The following is a 17,816-nucleotide window of genomic DNA, read 5'->3' on the forward strand; positions in this document are numbered from 1 at the left end:
TATTATCCTTGTTATGAGTAGATTGGTTAGTACTCATTTCATTAATTCCCATGGATCAATTATTTTCTCTTGCTGTTAATTAATCCCCTTTGTTATTAAAATTTTCCAAAGTTATGGACCACCCCAAAGATATATTGAAAGTCAGTGTAGACTTTTATATCCTATCCTTCTAATAATTTAAGAACTTGATTTAATGAATACTAATTCACAAGTTTGAGCTGACTAATTATGGAGCAATCCACTAGCTTCTCTTACTTCACAATTTAGCCCATCTACAATTGCATATCCATTGTGACTCTTTCCCTCTAGGACCCTAATAGACCAATTTATGAATAATTTTTCACTTTTGTGTAAAGTGACACCCCTTAGGTCAGGCCAAACTCAGGTTTCATACTCAGTTAAGTCCAAACAGTCATGTTCAAGAGCTTCTGTTTGGTCAGTTCCTTTCAAAAGAAAGGAGGCTGGGTTTAAGATATTGTCTGTGGTTAATACCAAGTTATCCTTTTCCATTAAGACTGCTTCATACTTTAAGGTTTAGAAGTCAGTCAGCCATCTCCCTGACCTTTGGAATAAAATCGTCCGGATTTGATGGGGGTGCTGTCCATTAATGCCCTTCAAAAAGTCAGTTTCCTACTTTCTTCTACTAGGACAGTGGTTGCCACAAAATCTTGAACATTCTTTGGCCAATCTTTCTGGAGACAGTGTCCAAAATTTTAGAAAGGAAAGATACACGTCTCTTTTGGCCTCCCAAGATTTGGCTTAGTGCCCTTAAGGCTGTTCCTTTATCCACTGTAACAAATAGATGGAAAGACTTCTCAAAGGAGTGGAGAGATTGAACAGGAGCCTGTATTAGTGCTTATTTGAGCCTGTTCAAGACTCCTACTTCCTTTTATTTCCATTTAAATTTGTCAGGCTTTTCCTCTAGCAGTTTTTGTTATAGTCCTTTAGTTTCAGAGGCATTAGCATCTATCTTCAACCTACAATAGCCAACTATTTCTAAGAATTTCTTTAGTCCCTTCTTTATCTAGGGAAGAGGCAATCTAATTATGACCTAAGTGTCTAACTACTTTTTCCACAAGTTGTAGTTTTTTTTTTTATATCTTTAGCCCATGGTCTCCTAGGAAGTTCGGCAGCTCTTTCGCAGCCTCAGCAACTGCCTTCTTTTCTTTACCTGATATTAACAGATCATTTTCATATTGTAAAAAGGTAATTTCAAACGGGATTGAACATTTTTCTAACACTTTTTTCCAATTTCTGTCCAAAAAGATTAGGGGACTCTGTGAAGCCTTGGGGTAGGACTGTCCACTTATACTGCTACTTCTCCCAGGAAAAGGATTTTCCTATTGAAAGGAGAAGAAGTCTCTACTCTCTGGATTATGGAAGCAGGCTCAAAAGATATTTTTCAGATCTACTACACTGAACCATCTATTATGGTAGGGTATCCTACTAAGTAGAGTATAAGGGTTAGGGACTATGGGGGATATCTAACTTCAACAATTTGGTTGATGGCCCTCAGGTCCTGCACTATCCTCCAACTGCCATCTTCTTTTTGGAAAGGTAGAATGGGAATATTGAAATAAGATATATAGGTTTTCAGAAGCTGAAGTTTCTGTTTCTTCCTCAACAGGATGGATTTCTTTTTGACAACTTGTATTTGGCCATCCCATAACTCTAGGTCCATTCCCATGGGTACTATCAGGTCCCTTCCCAAAAAGTTATATCCAGCTTCTGGGATGTACAGCGGGGGCCCAAAATTTGGTTATCTACCTACCAGATGTTAGTAGGTTTGAAAATGGGGGCTTTAAATCCTGTTTCTTTTACTCCCAAAACAGTGAGGGAACTCCTGGAGAATTCAACTCCCATTGGGATGTGGCTTATAGAAGATTGAGCTGCCTCAGTGTCTACTAAAAATATTTCTTTCTGATATGGTCCCACATTTTGATTTATTAAAGACTCCTGGTATGGCTCTTGGGGCGAGGAGCCCTTGATTTCCCTAGTCCCCCAAATTCATCAGGGGTATTATCTGACCTTCCCTTTTAGACTTGAGCACTCCTTTTTGAAATGACCAGGTTTCCCACAGTGATAACACAGTGCAGAGTCCTGTGCCCTTTTTTTACTTTTTCTCATCTGGTCAAGACTGCTTCTCTATCCTGCCTCTGCCTGCCTCCTCTCTGCTTTGTCTCTAATCTCTTCCTGACCATGTGGTTGACTGTGCTCATTATGACTTTAGACTTTTGCTTCTGTTTTTATTTTTCCCTTTTCACACACAGTTTCTAAGACTTTCTCAATGACTCTTCTAGTGGCTTATCTGTCCACTCATCTAATTTCTGAATTTCTTCTCAAATATCAGGCCAAGATCCCTTTATATAACTGACTGTTAGTATTCCTTGGGCCACAGGATGATCAGGGTTCATTCCTAAGTATTTTCTTACCTGGTCCCTCAACTTTTGCAGGTGAGCAAAGGGAGTTTCATCTTCTTCTTGAGTCACCTCAAAGGCCTTATTTAGGTTCTGAGATTTGGAAAGAGTCAATTTTATCCCTTGTACAATGAGATCCTCTTAAGATCCTTGATTTGTACTCTGCTTTCCTGATCATTATTGTCATGATTAGGGTCTATAAGGGGAATTTTTTTCTCTACTGACATTACCATTTGACTGTTTGGGTGCTTTATTTCCCATTCCTTCATAGCCACCTTTATCACCATTTCCCCTTTCCTCTCCTATAAACAGGATATTTAGGATGGTCATAAGTTCGGACCAGGTATACAAACTGGGACCTAAAAATTGATTCAGTTGTTTGGCTAAACACACTGTGTTGTCCATTAATGATTTCATCTCTTTGAAACTCTTTACTTCTGTACTCATCAATGGGACATTTATGTAACTGATTTTTCCTGGTCCAATTGGTACTTTTCTCAGAGGGTATAGAGACTCAGCAGGTCTATGTTCTCTCATCCTTATTTCCCCAGGAGCACCCAGAAATGAAAAATTTTGTATATCTTTCTTACACAGTTCCAACTCCTTCCTCAATTGGTGGTTTGTAACATGTGGAGAAGTTGGCCTCAATTGGTCTCTGGTTCTTTTGGGGGAACACAGATTAATTCTATTGGGCTCTTAGGTTCCATCAGTTCCTGCCCCAGGTCAAGGAATGGCTCAATAAAGTATCCCAGACTTTAGCTGTTTTATTTTATCCTGCATGGGCAGGCACTGAGGATTGAACCCGGGTTTCCAACTTGGCAGGTGAAAATTCTGCCACTGAGGCACCATCACTCCACCCTAGCTGTTTTTTTTGTATACTGTATGTTAAAGTTACATTTCATTATTTTTCCATGTAAGTATCCTATTATTGCAGCATCAATTTTGTTTGCTTGTTTTGCTTGCTTGTTTGTTTTTTGGAATGTGCATGAACTAGGAATCAAACCCGAGTCTCTCACATAACAGACAAGAATTTTACCACTGAAATACTAATATACTCCCCAGGCTTTAGTTTTCAAAGATTTAAGTTTTGATCCTGGGTTTTTAGCCTTTGTAGGATAAACAGGCGTTCCCCTTCTCTTTAGCCAGCATATAGCATAAGCAAACTCTTTTGGAAGGCCTTCTTTTTATTAACATAAAGCGTGAAGTGAACCCAAACCAATCCTCATCTGTCCTGTATTTTGACCAGACTATATTGGGCAGAAAAAATGCTTTCTTTTTCCCCAGTTTTACAATATTTAATAATTTTCTTTTTGTCCTTTCCCTTGGTCTAATCACTATCAGTCCAATGTTTTAACATCCTCCCTAATGGATTTTCCAGCGGAATGTGTCTGGGACACTCTATAAGAACCCCCTTATCTTTTGTCCCTTACTTGGCCAACTGCCTCCATTACATTTTCTGAGTCTTATTGGTGTTCCTTTCTCTTAGCAACATTTGGTTTTGTCTATCTCCAGACCCACACCTCAAGGAAGAAGGGTACCAAGGATTGGGTTCACCACTCACTTCATACAATATATCTCACATCTCATACATGGAATCTCAACCTCAAGCTCACCGTAATTTCTGACCACCAAGAATATATGTAATAGTCCCTTTTTTTTCTTAACTTGGGTTATGCACAGAGTTGCCTGGTCAGTGTGAGGCAGATTTCCTTTCCCTTCTTTGTTCACAATTGGCAGATCTAAGCATCCAGTCTAGGGTGTCTATAACTGTCAGAAGTTGGCCCCCAATGGGCAGAGTTCAAGATTGCACAATCAGCAGGGTGCACCTTCCCTTTGTTCTCCCCAGGGATCCTGTTTCAAAGCCTTAGATCCCAAACAAGCCTGCAAAGCTATAAGAAAGAAAGCCATACCTGAAAGAGAATAAAAGCTTGCCTGATTGCAGAGGGGAAAAGAATTTATTCACTGTCTTGTGGAATGGGCGAATGACTAAAATATGGTGGGTCTCTGCACTGGGCGACAGAAAGCATTAGCATTTATTCCATAAACGTAACATGCAGGTCCCTCCCATGTTTCTCCACTGATTGGATACTCTAGAGGTTATAGCCTAACAGAGAAGTCTAACTAACAAACAGTAGCCACTTTTAATTATGTTTTAAAAACCAGCGACACTGGTCATTACTTATTTAGAATTGTTTCCACTCAGATAAGGATTTGATCCCAATCCTTGTCTGTGTGACTGGTCTGAGTTGATTTTGCAGCCCTTTTTTTAGTTCGTTTCATGCTTCCACTCCATTTCATTTAGTGTGAAAGCTAAATTTAATTCTATTCTTACACTTAGAATATTTTATTTTTAAGTAATAGGAATTTTGCATAGCACATGATTCAAGAAATTTAGGAAAATATTTGCATCTTCCTTGCTTATTTTAGTGATTGATTTTAGATTTGCATATTACTCTGAACTCTTGGTTCAAGATTTGATTATTCCATTCAATAACAACTAAGTCCTGAGGTTAGTCTCTCTCATATCTACTGTATTAGTTAGGGTTCTCTAGAGAAACAAAATCAATAGGAAACACTCACAAATAAGAAATTTATAAAATTGTCTCACATAACTGTGGGAATGCAGAGTCCAAAATCCACAGGGTAGGCTGTGAAGCTGATGATTCCAATACAGGGTCTGGACGAACTCCACAGAAGAGGCTCGCCAGCTGAAGCAGGAAAAGAGCCTGCCTCTTCTGAATCCTCCTTAAAATGCTTCCCATGATTACATTAAGCATCACTCCTTGCAGAAGACACTTCCTTTTGGCTGATTACAAATAGAAACAGCTGTGGATGCAGCTGACATGACCATGATTTAATTGTATGAAATGTCCTCATCGCGACAGGCCAGCACTTGCCCAACCAGACAAACAGCTACTACCACTTGGCCAAGTTGACATATGAACCTGATCATGACAGCCCACCCCTTGTCAACTTGGCAGCTTTACATACCACCTTAAACCATACCGAATTTCTAAATAAAAAAGAATAAAATACACATTTTTTTCATTCAACTAACAATAGTCAACTGTCCTGTATATAACTGGAAACACAATAAATCTCTCCAGAATGGGGTGCAAATCTTTGGGTAATATTCATTCTTAAACTTGATATCTTACAACTTAAAAATTATAACATGGACAAAACAGCATTACAGTCCTCATTCCTGTAATGGATCACTTGGTCAAAGTTCATATTTATCACTACCTTCTTCCACTACCCATTCCATATTCCCTTTACCCTCAGCAAGCTCTTCAGCTGGCCATTGTTCTTTGCCTGGTGGGGTGACCCAAATCTTAACTCTTAAAGTTCCAAGGCCATTGACAGTCCTGCCTGGATTATGTTGTTGCAGTTTTCCATTGATTTTAATCAAAGGAATGGTAGTACTAAAAGATGCCTTTGGGGATCTCTTATATTCCAAGAAAACTCTTCTTTACCTCCATTGTGTAGTTGCAGTCCTACTTCCCCCTGATAGTCAGTGTCAATCACTCCAGACAATAATGCAATTCCTTTCTTGGCTTGTTGATCCAGGGGCATAAGTAGCCCAAAGTGACCAGGTGGTGGTCTTAGATTCCAGTTCAATTGAATCATTGTTATTTCTACTGGTGGGAAGCACTCCTTATTTTGGAACTAAAACCTGTAGACCAGCAGAGCTCTGGGTCACAGAGACAGAAAGCAAACATTTCCTTAGTGGATCACTAGGGGTAATAGTGAGTGGTACCACTACCATTTCCATCCCTTGGTTCCTGGACCCTTGGATCCTGGCTATGGGAGAAACATCATACAGCGGATGCTGCTTCAGAACATATACAGCTTCCTGAAGAACATTATCCCAGCCCTTCAAGGTATTGCCACCTAGTTGGCACTGTAATTGAGTTTTCTAAAGGCCATTTCACTGTTCTAGCAATCCAGCTGCTTCTGGATGATGGGGAACATGGTAAGACCAGAGAATTCCATGAGTATGTGCCCATTCCTGCACTTCATTTTCTGTGAAATGTATTCCTTGATCAGAAACAATACTGTGTGGAATACCATGAAGATGGATAAAGCATTCTGTAAGCCCATGGATGGTAGTTTTGGCAGAAGCATTGCATGCAGGGAAAGCAAAACCATATCCAGAGTATGTGTCTATTCCAGTTAGAACAAATTGCTACCCCTTCCATGAAGGAGTGGCTCAAAGTAATCAATCTGCCACCATGTAGCTTGCTGGTCACCTCAGGGAATGGTACCATATTGGGGGCTGAGTGTGGGTCTCTGCTGCTGGTAGATTGGGCACTCAGCAGTGGTTGTAGCCAAGACAGCCTTGGTGAGTGGAAGTCCACGTTGCTGAACCTATGCATAACCTTCATCCCTGCTACCATGACCACTTTGATCATGGGCCCATTGGGCAATGACAGGAATTGCTGGGGAAAGCAGCTGAGTGGTATCCACAGAATGGGTCATCTTATCCACTTGATTATTAAAATCTTACCCTGCTGAAGTCACCCTCTGGTTCGTATTCACATGGGATACAAATATGTTCATGTTTTAAGCCCACTCATGAAGGTCTATCCACATACTTCTTCCCCAGACCTCTTTCTCACCAGTTTTCCAATTATGGTCTTTCCAAGTCTCTGGCCATCCAGACAAACCATTTGCAACAGCCCATGAGTCAGTATACAAATGCACTTCTGACCAGTTCTCCATCCAAGCAAAATGAACAACCAGGTGCACTGCTGAAAGTTTTACCCACTGGGAGGAGTTCCCTTCACCACTGTCCTTCAAGAACACCCCAGAAAGGGGTGGTAATGCTACAGGTGTCCACTTTTGGATGGTACCTGCATGTCATGCAGAGCCATCTGCAAACCAGGCCTGAGTTTTTTCTTCCTCAGTAACTCACTGTAAGGAACTCCCCAAGAGGCTATAGCTCTGGTCTTGGAAAGAGAAGGCAATGTAGCAGGAGTGGAGACCATAAGCAGTAGGGCCACTTATTCATGTAACTTACTTGTACCTTCAGGACTTGCTCTGGCCCTATCTCATATATACCATTTACATTTTACAATACAGTGCTGCTGTGCACGCCCAACCTTATGGCTTGGTCGGTCAGACTACATCCCAGCTCATGATAGGCAACTCAGGTCTCCTGGTAACTTGGTTGCCCATGGTTAAGTGTTCAGTCTCTACTAAGGCCCAGGAGAAGGCCAAAAGCACTTCTCAAAAGGAGAGTAGTTATCTGCAGCAGATGGTAAGGCTTTGCTCCAAAATCCTAAGGGTCTGTGTTGTGATTCTCATATAGGGACCTGCCAAAGGCTCCAGACACCATCTCTATTTGCCACTGACACTTTCAGCACCATTGGATCTGCTGGATCATGCGACCCAAGTGACACAGCAGCTTGTACAGCAGCCTGGATCTGTCACAGAGCCTCCTCTTGTTCAGATCCCCACACAAAATTAGCAGCTTTTCTGGTCACTTGATAAATGGACTGGAGTAGCACACCCAAATGAGGAATGTGTTATTGTCAAAATCCAAAGAAACCAACTAGGCATTGTACCTTTTTTTTGGTCATAGGAGGGGCCAGACGCAGCAACTTATCTTTCACCTTAGAAGGGATATCTCGACATGCCTCACAACACTGGACACCCAGAAATTTTTACTGAGGTGGAAGGCCCCTATATTTTTGTTGGATTTATCTCTCATCCTCTGACACACAAATACCTTACTAGTAAGTCTAGAGTAGTTGCTATTTCTTGATCACTACGTCCAATCAACATGCAGTCATCTATATAATGGGTCAGTGTGATGTCTTGTGGGAGGGAGAAATGATCACAGTCCCTGGGGACAAGATTATGACATAGGGGTGGAGAGTTGATATACCCCTGAGGTAGGACAGTGAAAGTATATTGCTGCCTTTGCCAGCTGAAATAAAACTGTGTCTGGTGATCCTTACTAATGGCTCTTGAGAAAAAAGCATTTGACAGATCAATAGCTGCATACCAGGTGCCAGGGGATGTATTTATTTGCTCTAGCAATGATACCACATCTGGAACAGCAGCTACAATTGGAGATTCCACCTGGTTGAGCTTATGATAATCCACTGTCATCCTCCAAGACTCATCTATTTTCTGCACAGGCCAAATAAGAGAGTTGAATGGGGATGTGGTAGGAATCACCATCCTTGCATCCTTCAAGTCCTTAAGAGTGGCAGTAATCTCTGCAATCCCTCCAGGAATCTGGTATTGCTTCTGATTTTCTATTTTGCTAGGTAGAGGAAGTTCTAGTGGCTTCCACTTAGTCTTTCCCACCATAATAACCCCCCACTCAACGAGTTAGAGAGCCAATGTGGGAATTCTGCCGGTTGCTCAGTATGTCTATTCCAATTATACATGCTGGAACTGGGGTAATACCTACAGAATGAGTCCAGGGCCCACTGGACCCACTATGAGATGGAACTGAGCTAAAACTCCATTGCTTACCTGGCCTCAATGAGCCCCCAATCTGACTGGTGTACAAGAGTGATGTTTTGGGTCCCCAGAATAAATGTCACTTTTGAACCAGTGTCTAATGATCCCTGAAATTCTTGCTCATTTCCTTTTCCCCAATGCAATTGGTAAAAGGTGACCAGTCTCCTTGGGGGAAGGTTTGGAGGAAGATTAACAGTATAAATTTGTGGCTGTGTAACAGGGTTCTCCTCCAAGGGGACCTGACCTCCGCTTCATTCAAGGAGCTCTGTGTCTGTAAATTGTCTCAAGTCCGGAAATTGATTAAGGGGCAACGACACTGTGTTTTCATAATTCAGGTCAGACTTCTGTTCACTTGTCCTAGAACTCTTGTTTATACAGCTTGAACAAGAATTTAGTAGACTGCCCTTCTATTATATTTCTAGGTACCCCATGATTTACCAGCCAATGCCACAAATCTCTGAGAGTCAGATTATTTTGACTCCTGATTTGAGTTTGCTGTCTATTATAATAGCCACATCTACCCTGTCTTTGACCATTAAGTACTGACACCTGGCTTCTGCCAACTAAGAATCCAGTCATCCTCATTGTGTTTAAGGATTTTAGCACACTTCCAGGAGTTCCTACAGTAATATCTGACCTACAGTGAAGTGCAACCACAGAGCTTTTCAGGGATGATGTTACTAGTCTCACAAATTTATTTCTCACTGTTCTGGTAAAAGGTGCATCCTTTGGACATTACTGGGGTGTAAGAGCAGGCTTTGCATGATAAATCTACCCTAGCATTCCAATCTCTCTAAGCCTCTGGATCCCCTCATCTACATTATACCAGGGCAATTCTGGCATTTCAACCTCAGGCAATGTTGGTCACCTTTTGATCCATGTTTCAAACAAACTGTTAATACCTTTTCTAAACCCTCAAGCTATAACATTGAATGAAGAATTTCTGCTTAGTGGGCCCATATCAATAAATTCAGCCCGATCCAGCCTTATATTCTTCCCACCATTATCCCACACCCATAAAATCCATTGCCACACATATTCCCTTGATATCTGTCTATATAAATTGGAAAACTCACACAGTTATTTTGAAATATACCTTCTCATGTGTGATATTTTGCAACTCACCTTTAGGGGCCTGTTGAGACTTTAGTCTAGTTATAGGTCTCATGGATATGAGGGGTTGTGGGTGCGGGTCATGAGAAGAATTAGAAATATCTTCCAAGCCATTCGCTTCAGGGCATTCATTTGCAATTTCATCTGGTAAAACGGGATTAATCACTCTGGGGCTAATTCCTTCAGGAGGAGTTTGGGTGGTCAACTCCTCAAGGCAGGCTGGAGGTGGGGTGATTATAGTCTTCAGGGCAGACTATTACAGGGTTATCTAGAGAAGACTCAGTGTAACCTAGGATTTCAACCTCGCCCCTGACATCATTAACAATCCATATATCACCATCCTAATTTTCAGGATCCCACTCCTTTCCAATCAATGCCCTCACTTTTTAATGGCAGACACCATGCAACATTGAGATTTCAGTTTATGTTGTGAAGTTGCTACTCTAAAAATAAGATTGTGAGTCTGATTTTCAGAGATCTCAAGTCTATGGCTATAGGAAATAAGATTTTACTTCAGGATACTCACAGAAACATCTACATCTGTTAGACAGCACTTAAAATTCTCATTTGAAGCCTTAAGCCCATCCCTTGCCCTCCTTAGTGTATCCAGTATATCTAACAACTGGCCAACATCACTATACCTCTTACTTCCAAAAAGCTCTGTAAAGGTGTCAAAAACATTATCCCCCAGAGCCTGGCTTTATACAAACATAGAATTAGGAAAATTGAATGCTGATATTTTGACTATCTCTTCTGCCAACTCACTCCGTGGATTGGGAGTGTCATTCTGATTATGGGAAGCAGAGTCCTTAGTGTCTTTAAGTCCTGTCAGAGTAGAAAACCAGTCATATAAACCCATTTTTAAGTTTCTGTTTCTTAAGAACCATTTCCAGTACCAAGTTATATTAGTTAGGGTTCTCCAGAGAAACAGAATCAACAGGAAACACTTGCAAATATAAAATTTATAAAAGTGTTTCACATAACTGTGGGAATGCAGAGTCCAAAATCCACAGGGCAGGCTGTGAAGCTGACAATTCCAATAGAGGGTCTGGATTAACTCCACAGAACAGGCTCGCCGGCCAAAGCAGGAAAAGAACCTGTCTCTTCTGAATCCTCCTTAAAAGGCTCCAGTGATTAGATTAAGCATCACTCCTTGCAGAAGACACTCCCCTTGGCTGGTTACTAATGGAATCAGCTGTGGATGCAGCGGACAGGATCATGATTTAATTCTATGAAATGTCCTAATCACAATAGACAGGCCAGCATTTGCTCAACAAAATAGGTACCACCACTTGGCCAAGTTGACATATGAACCTGATCATGACAGTTACTTCTTAGGTCACTTTTATATTCTCTCTTCCTAAAAAAGCACATTTCCAGAATCTGCCCTTAGCTATCTTTTCTGGCATCCCAAACTCATTCATATAGTCTTTCACTTCCACAGATACACAATTAGCAGACAAACTCCCTTTAGCAATGTCTTTCCTTCCTCTATGTTAACTCTGGATGTTGGAGGCTCTATAAGAGAATTCGAGAAGGTGACAGCAGGGCTCTGGATGGGCACCATCAAGTCGGGGTTGGCAACAGATCTCCCTGGGCATAATGCACCAAAATTATATGTTTGGAAGACCTGGAGACCTGATTTAGAAAATTTCTTCATTGTACAAGGTTTCATCCACTAAGTTATGATAATCTTTGGATCTGCATCTATAGGCCTTATCTTTCTTAGAGACTTTATGTTAAGCTATAGATATGTACTTGGCTTCCTATCCATTGACAGATTATTTTATTCATGTATTATTTCAACAGATTTGTTGAGTGCTCACAGTGGGTGCATGTTGGCCAGAAGCCTGGTAGACAAGAAAAAACAACTCCCCCCCACCAAGGTGCTACAGTGCAGAGGGAGAGGGGAGCAACTGAATGTAGACTTTACCTCATGTTCATGTGAAGGCCATCTACTCAGAGGAGAGCAGAATTTTCATTTAATTTACACATGTGACTGCTCTCCAGACAGATCTGATATAAAAGATTTTAAAGAAAGAATAATATCTGAAATATTTTAGAAAGTTTTCATTATGTAGAATGGGTACACAACAGTTTCTATCCCTATCCTCTATTAACTAATGATTTCTTCAATTTCCCAAATAGTCTGTGTATAAAATCAAACATTTGAATGATTTATATGTGTATAGGTTTAGAACATTTACCTTCACATAACTCAAAATAAGAACAACTTATATATGCTGCAAGTGCTGTTTTCTATTATTTTTCTCCTATGATGGCACTTATACTTCATCCTATTTTAAAATATGTTGCCAAGGAAAAGCCTTAATGGGAAATATAAATGATGTGGGTGTTTTATGCAAAACCTGTAAGTATGCACCAGTCTAGATTGTTTCTCACAATGTATTTGGCTTTCTAATTTGTTTCCTAAGCATAACCATCATTTACCAAGTTCATATTTTATATTTGCTGTTTCAAGTGCTTCACCTAAACATCCAGTTGAATCTATGCATCAGACATGTGAGGTAATACAGAAATACACAAGTGTAAAGTAAGTACTGAAATGGGTAGCTTTTCAACTCCACAGGGTTTTTCTGTCACATTTTCATCTTCCCATATCATTCTCTCTACCCGTTCATATCACCCTCAAATCATTTAGAGAACTATCATTGTATTACTTGACTTGGTAATTACATTTGAGATTGCACCTCAAATAAATCATGTACTTCAAAGAAGAAAAATGGATATTCATATGATGTATGAACTAGAGTTAAAAGGTAGAACTAAGAAAAATACATAGGTAAGGCAATCTGCTGGAGTTGGAGTGAATTAACTTGGGTTTGGATCTTACCCAGCTCCTAACAAAGTAGGAGGTTATGGAGAATATCATTAATTGTTCTCAAAGACTATAATGTGTATTATATCACTAAGCCAAAATTCTAGAAAATATAAACCAATCAACTATCAACACATGGTTTCCTGGGGACTGGGAAGTTGGGGGGCAGGGAGGAAAGGACTGCCTAAAAAGAGGTACAAGCAAGTCTTGGAGGGTAACAGAATTTTTCTTATCTTGATTGTGGTGATGGTTTCATGAGTATATCATTTGTCAGAACTTACCAAATTTCTAATTTAAAAATCTAATTTATTATATGCAATTGTACATCATAATGACATTTGTTTTTATAAAGGGCAGCAAAACACCCCTATTGTACAGCAGTATTTTATCTTAATTTAATTTCACTTAGTGACTTACCTCTGTTTCTCTAGTAGGAACCTCAAAGTGGCAGGTCATTTTTGTTGCCAAGCAAAATTGCATATAGCAAAAGTGACCCAATTGGCAAACTTCACCTGGACATGGAGGACATAACAGATATTGTGCATACATGGTGGAGTCACTGTATATTTAATCTTTGTTGCTTATCAAGATTTTTTTATTAAGACAGGTCCTTGGAATGCATGATGGAAGTTATGCCCCTGAAGTTGTTGCCAGAGACATGGGTTTTAGAAAAATAGACAATTTTTTAGAAAAATAGGCATTAACTCCATATTTTCTATGATGCTTTGACTTAGGATGCACCACTGGTAATTAGCAAAACCCAAATCCCTTATAATGAGCAGTAAATCAACTGACATTTGCTTTGGAGGGAGAAAATAATGTTTATTTTACACTACAATAAACAAACTTACCCTTTGCTCCAGATGGAAGTGCTTTATCTACATTACAAGACTGCTCCCAGTGTGATCAACCTGGAACAGATAGGGTAGATCAGTCAGCTTCTCCTTTCACAAGCTGTACAAAAACATGAGAGATTCACAGGGAGCTGTCTTTCCAAATTCTTTCCACAATTTTAAGATACTTTTAAAACAGATAAATGTGTAAATTCAGGACATATGTAATCATACCCACAATGTATTTATTGGAGGTGAAAAGCTACAGTTCTGTACACTCTTAATATTACAATTCCAGAAACAATTTACACAGCTGTACCCAAAAGATCTGGAGTTCCAACAACATCCATCAAAACAATGATTAGCTGAAACAACTTTGCTTCAGTCATAGAAGCATTTTAAAAATGTTTTGGAGCTAAATTCATGGGTAGGTGTGCACTGTTCTTCCTACTCTCCACAAATTACGGGAAGACAATGCAGCAGTGAGACACCAATACAGGTAGTTTCTCATTCATCATCTGTTATTGCAGATAGTAAGAGGTTTAAAATCATGCCAAATACAGAAGTAAGGCTTGAGTATTTCAGAAAATCTGTCAGTAAAGGTATGGATATGATACCTTTCATTCAAACTGTAAAATGTAATTTCACCCAACTCATAGTCCAGATAAATGCCAATTCCTCTGGGCTTTTCTGTTAATGGAATAGTGATTGGAGCAGTGCCTTCTGCAATGTAGACTCCATCCAACAGCTGGATTGCCTAGCATCTGTTCTGTCCTGACCAGGAGTCACTGTCCCTTCCTGGGAAGGGAATCTTTACAAACCACCACAGTCCATTATGGCTTGTCACCCACTTGGACCTCCCAATAATGTCTGCCAGAATCAAATCCTTCAGAATACAGTACAGTCACATCAATCATAAATCTCTTTGGATTAGGTTGAAGCCTTTGCTTTTTCTTTACAAATATCACAGACTTTTTATCCTCAGAGACAAGCAGATTCAGATGTGCTGTTTCAGGATCAAGCATGACATCTTCTGTAAATTTCTGCTTAGTTTTCTGCAGAGCTGAATACTGCAGAGGAAGACTCAGTCCTTCTTTCCTTAACTGGAAAGAATAAGGGGCTGGAGATTTAAGGCTTTGATACCTATAGTGGATACTCTTGATGTCTGCCAGTAATTTCACTTCTGACATCACACTTTTCTCTGCAACCTCTGTTAGCAAACTTTTGAGTGTGGAGATATACTCTAAAAATGATGCTATGTTTTCATAGCATTTATGCTAAATTTTCTTCTCTTCATCAGATAATCTTGAAAGAACTGCCACTTGCTCATATTCTAAAATGTGATTCAGGTGCTCAAATTTTGAGAGCAATTTCTGCACCTTGGTTTCTACCTTCTCTCTCAGTTCTGATAGATTTATGTCATGCATGGCTGTCAGCTTTTCCAAGTCTGCCACTTGTTTCTTCAGGGACATAATGTAACTGTGAAGTCTTTCCTATGGTGAGAGGCAGCCTCCTTTATTGGCCTCACATGGTGATCCTGATGGTCAGGGGATTGAGCGCACAGGGGACACAGCACCTCTTTATCTTCCTCACAGAAACGGGTCAGGACCTGACCGTGCTGCTTGCACAAGCGTGTCTCTTCCTGCCTCTTCCTCTTGCCTCTAGTAATGTGGAGGAACTTGACAATTTCACTCATACTTCCCAACTGGGCATTGCTCCTGAAGTGCCACTCTTGGCATTGGTGCCTACAGACAGGGCAAAGGGGCCTGTCCTGTAGATTCTCCCAGGTCTCCTGGATGCACGAGTGGCATAAGTTGTGCCCGCATTTGATGGTGACAGGGTCTGTCAGGAAATCCAGGCAGATGGGGCATCTGGCTCCTATCTGAACTTCTGCCAGGAATGCTGTAAAGGCCACTGGTCTGTGAATGAAGGTCTGGGCTGAGGGATTTATTCAAGAGAGATGGGCATTGTGGGTTCTCTCCAGTGAAAAGAAATTAGGGACAATTGTCAATTAAGGGCAAAGAGTCCTCTGTAGCTGAGTTAAGTGTTAAGGAGAGCTCAGGTCACAAACTGCAGCCAATCACAGACTAGTTTGAAAACTATTCTTCTATCCCTTGACAATTCAGAGGATATGAATCCAAGCTCTTGGACAGGAAAGCAGTGATGTTGCCAAGGTGTTTCTTCATTCCTGTTGAAGAGAAAATATTCTTCAGCTTGGAAAATTCTAGAAAATGTATGGCCCTGATCACTGCCACATTTGAAGGCACTACTGATTTTTCTCTCCACCCTACCAATCCACCTACATTGAAAGCTTTCACTCTGGAGCTGCATAGGTTTGTGGGAAGAATATGGGATTTTGGACCAGATCACTGAGACCTGGGTTTGATTCCAGCCTTTGTCATCTACTCTCTTGGAACCCTGGAAAAGTTCTCCAGCATCCTCAACTTGGACCTCAAGTAAACAGGATAAAAATCAAAGCTTTAAGCATCTCAATCTTTTATGAGGGAAAGAGTAAAATTATCCAGCAGAGTAGATTTTCTGACACCACTGAATTCATAATGTATGATGGTCTGTTTATCTCATATAAGCTTCTAAACTGTTGGATATATCAAACTATGTAATAAGTGGATGGGTTAGACTTACTCTGAGGATGCTGGAAATTTCACATGATCCATAGAATGAAATTTCAGATCAAGATTGCAACATGAAAAAACACATACACAAGCACAAATACACACACAACAATTACTCTTTCAAGTCACTGTTGAAGCTATGTGGTGACAAGGTCCAGGGAAGAGGAGAGCCCACGAGCAGATATTTCCCTTCAAAGTAAGGACTGACTCTTAAGGGTGGGAGGCTGAGTGGAGCTCAGGGAAGAAAACCTAGTGTTCAGGCACACCAAAGTGGACACCTTTGCACACCCTAAAGTGCACACCCTAAGATTTAAAATGGGATCATTACAACAAATATGAAGTAGAAACAAACCAGTGGTAAAAGGTATGATTGATTTAGTCATTTCAATCACTGGTTAGGTTACAGAAACCTGGGTATGATTACTAGGGGCCCTAAATTGAAATTTTGAATGTAAAATTTAAAGAGTATTGGCAAACAAGTTATATTACTGAAATGCTCATACACAGCTGGAGAGAACTTAGGAATGGTACTAATACTTTAGAAAACTATTTTGCACTATCAAGTAACTCTGATGTACTCATATCCTATGACCAAGGTTTTCTGCTCCAAGTTTTATAATCAGAAATTTTAACACACATGTGCACCAAAATACATACAAAAATGTTCACAGCAACCTTATTTATAAGAGCCTGAACTGGAAAAGAATGCAAACCTCTACAACAGTAGGATGGATAAATGATGATATATTTATACAATAGACTATGTCATCAAATAGCAGGCACTAACTACTCTACTTGTCACATAGATGAACTTCATAATTATAATGATAGTGAGAAAGTCAGCCACAAATTAATATAAAATATTTAACTTGATTAAACAGCCAAGAAAGAAGTAAAACCATTTCACACTTTTAATACATCAAAGCTGTGTTTATATTTTCAGAAGAGAGTATAAAGGGATTGGGATAAGTGCCTGAGCAGGGCTTCTGGATGTGGGAAATAATCTAATTCCTAATATGAATAGAGAATGTAAGGGTACATGCTTGGGTAATTTTCTACGTGCATGCATGTACTGATTTGAAAGGATTTATGTACCGTAGAAAAGCCACCCCTTAATCCTAGTCCAATCATGTGGGAGCAACCATTTCTTTTACACCCTATTCAGCCATATATGTTGGAAACTTGATTAGATTGTCTCCACAAATATGTGACTCACCCAATTGTGGGTATTAACTTTTGAATAGAGGAAGATGTGATGACATCTACTCAAGGTGGGTCTTAATTAGTTTTCTGGGATCCTTTAAAAGAAGCAAGTATTTTTGGAAAGATTCACAGAGCCCTTATGGCCAGAGACCTATGGAGATGGAGTAGGAGAACACCCCTGGGGAAGCTTCATGAAACAGGAAGCCTAGAGAGAAAACTAGCCAACAAAAGATTTCCATGTGCCTTTCCAGGTGAGGGAGAAACCCTGAACATCATCAGCCTTCTTGAACCAAGGTTT

General features: G+C 40.1%; 1 long non-coding RNA gene across 1 annotated transcript in view; it reads right to left on the minus strand.

Annotated features, from left to right (window-relative positions):
* Positions 1 to 1,648: 1,648 nt before the first annotated feature.
* Positions 1,649 to 17,816, minus strand: part of LOC143650886 (uncharacterized) — a 126,809-nt gene continuing 110,641 nt past the window's right edge. The window contains exons 2-3 of the long non-coding RNA XR_013159717.1: positions 13,701 to 15,870; positions 1,649 to 13,361 (exon numbers count right to left, since the gene is read on the minus strand). This is a non-coding gene — a long non-coding RNA (uncharacterized LOC143650886). The remainder of the gene's footprint in view (positions 13,362 to 13,700; positions 15,871 to 17,816) is intronic.

The sequence above is a fragment of the Tamandua tetradactyla genome, chromosome 11 (assembly GCF_023851605.1).
Source record: "Tamandua tetradactyla isolate mTamTet1 chromosome 11, mTamTet1.pri, whole genome shotgun sequence".
NCBI lineage: Eukaryota > Metazoa > Chordata > Mammalia > Pilosa > Myrmecophagidae > Tamandua > Tamandua tetradactyla.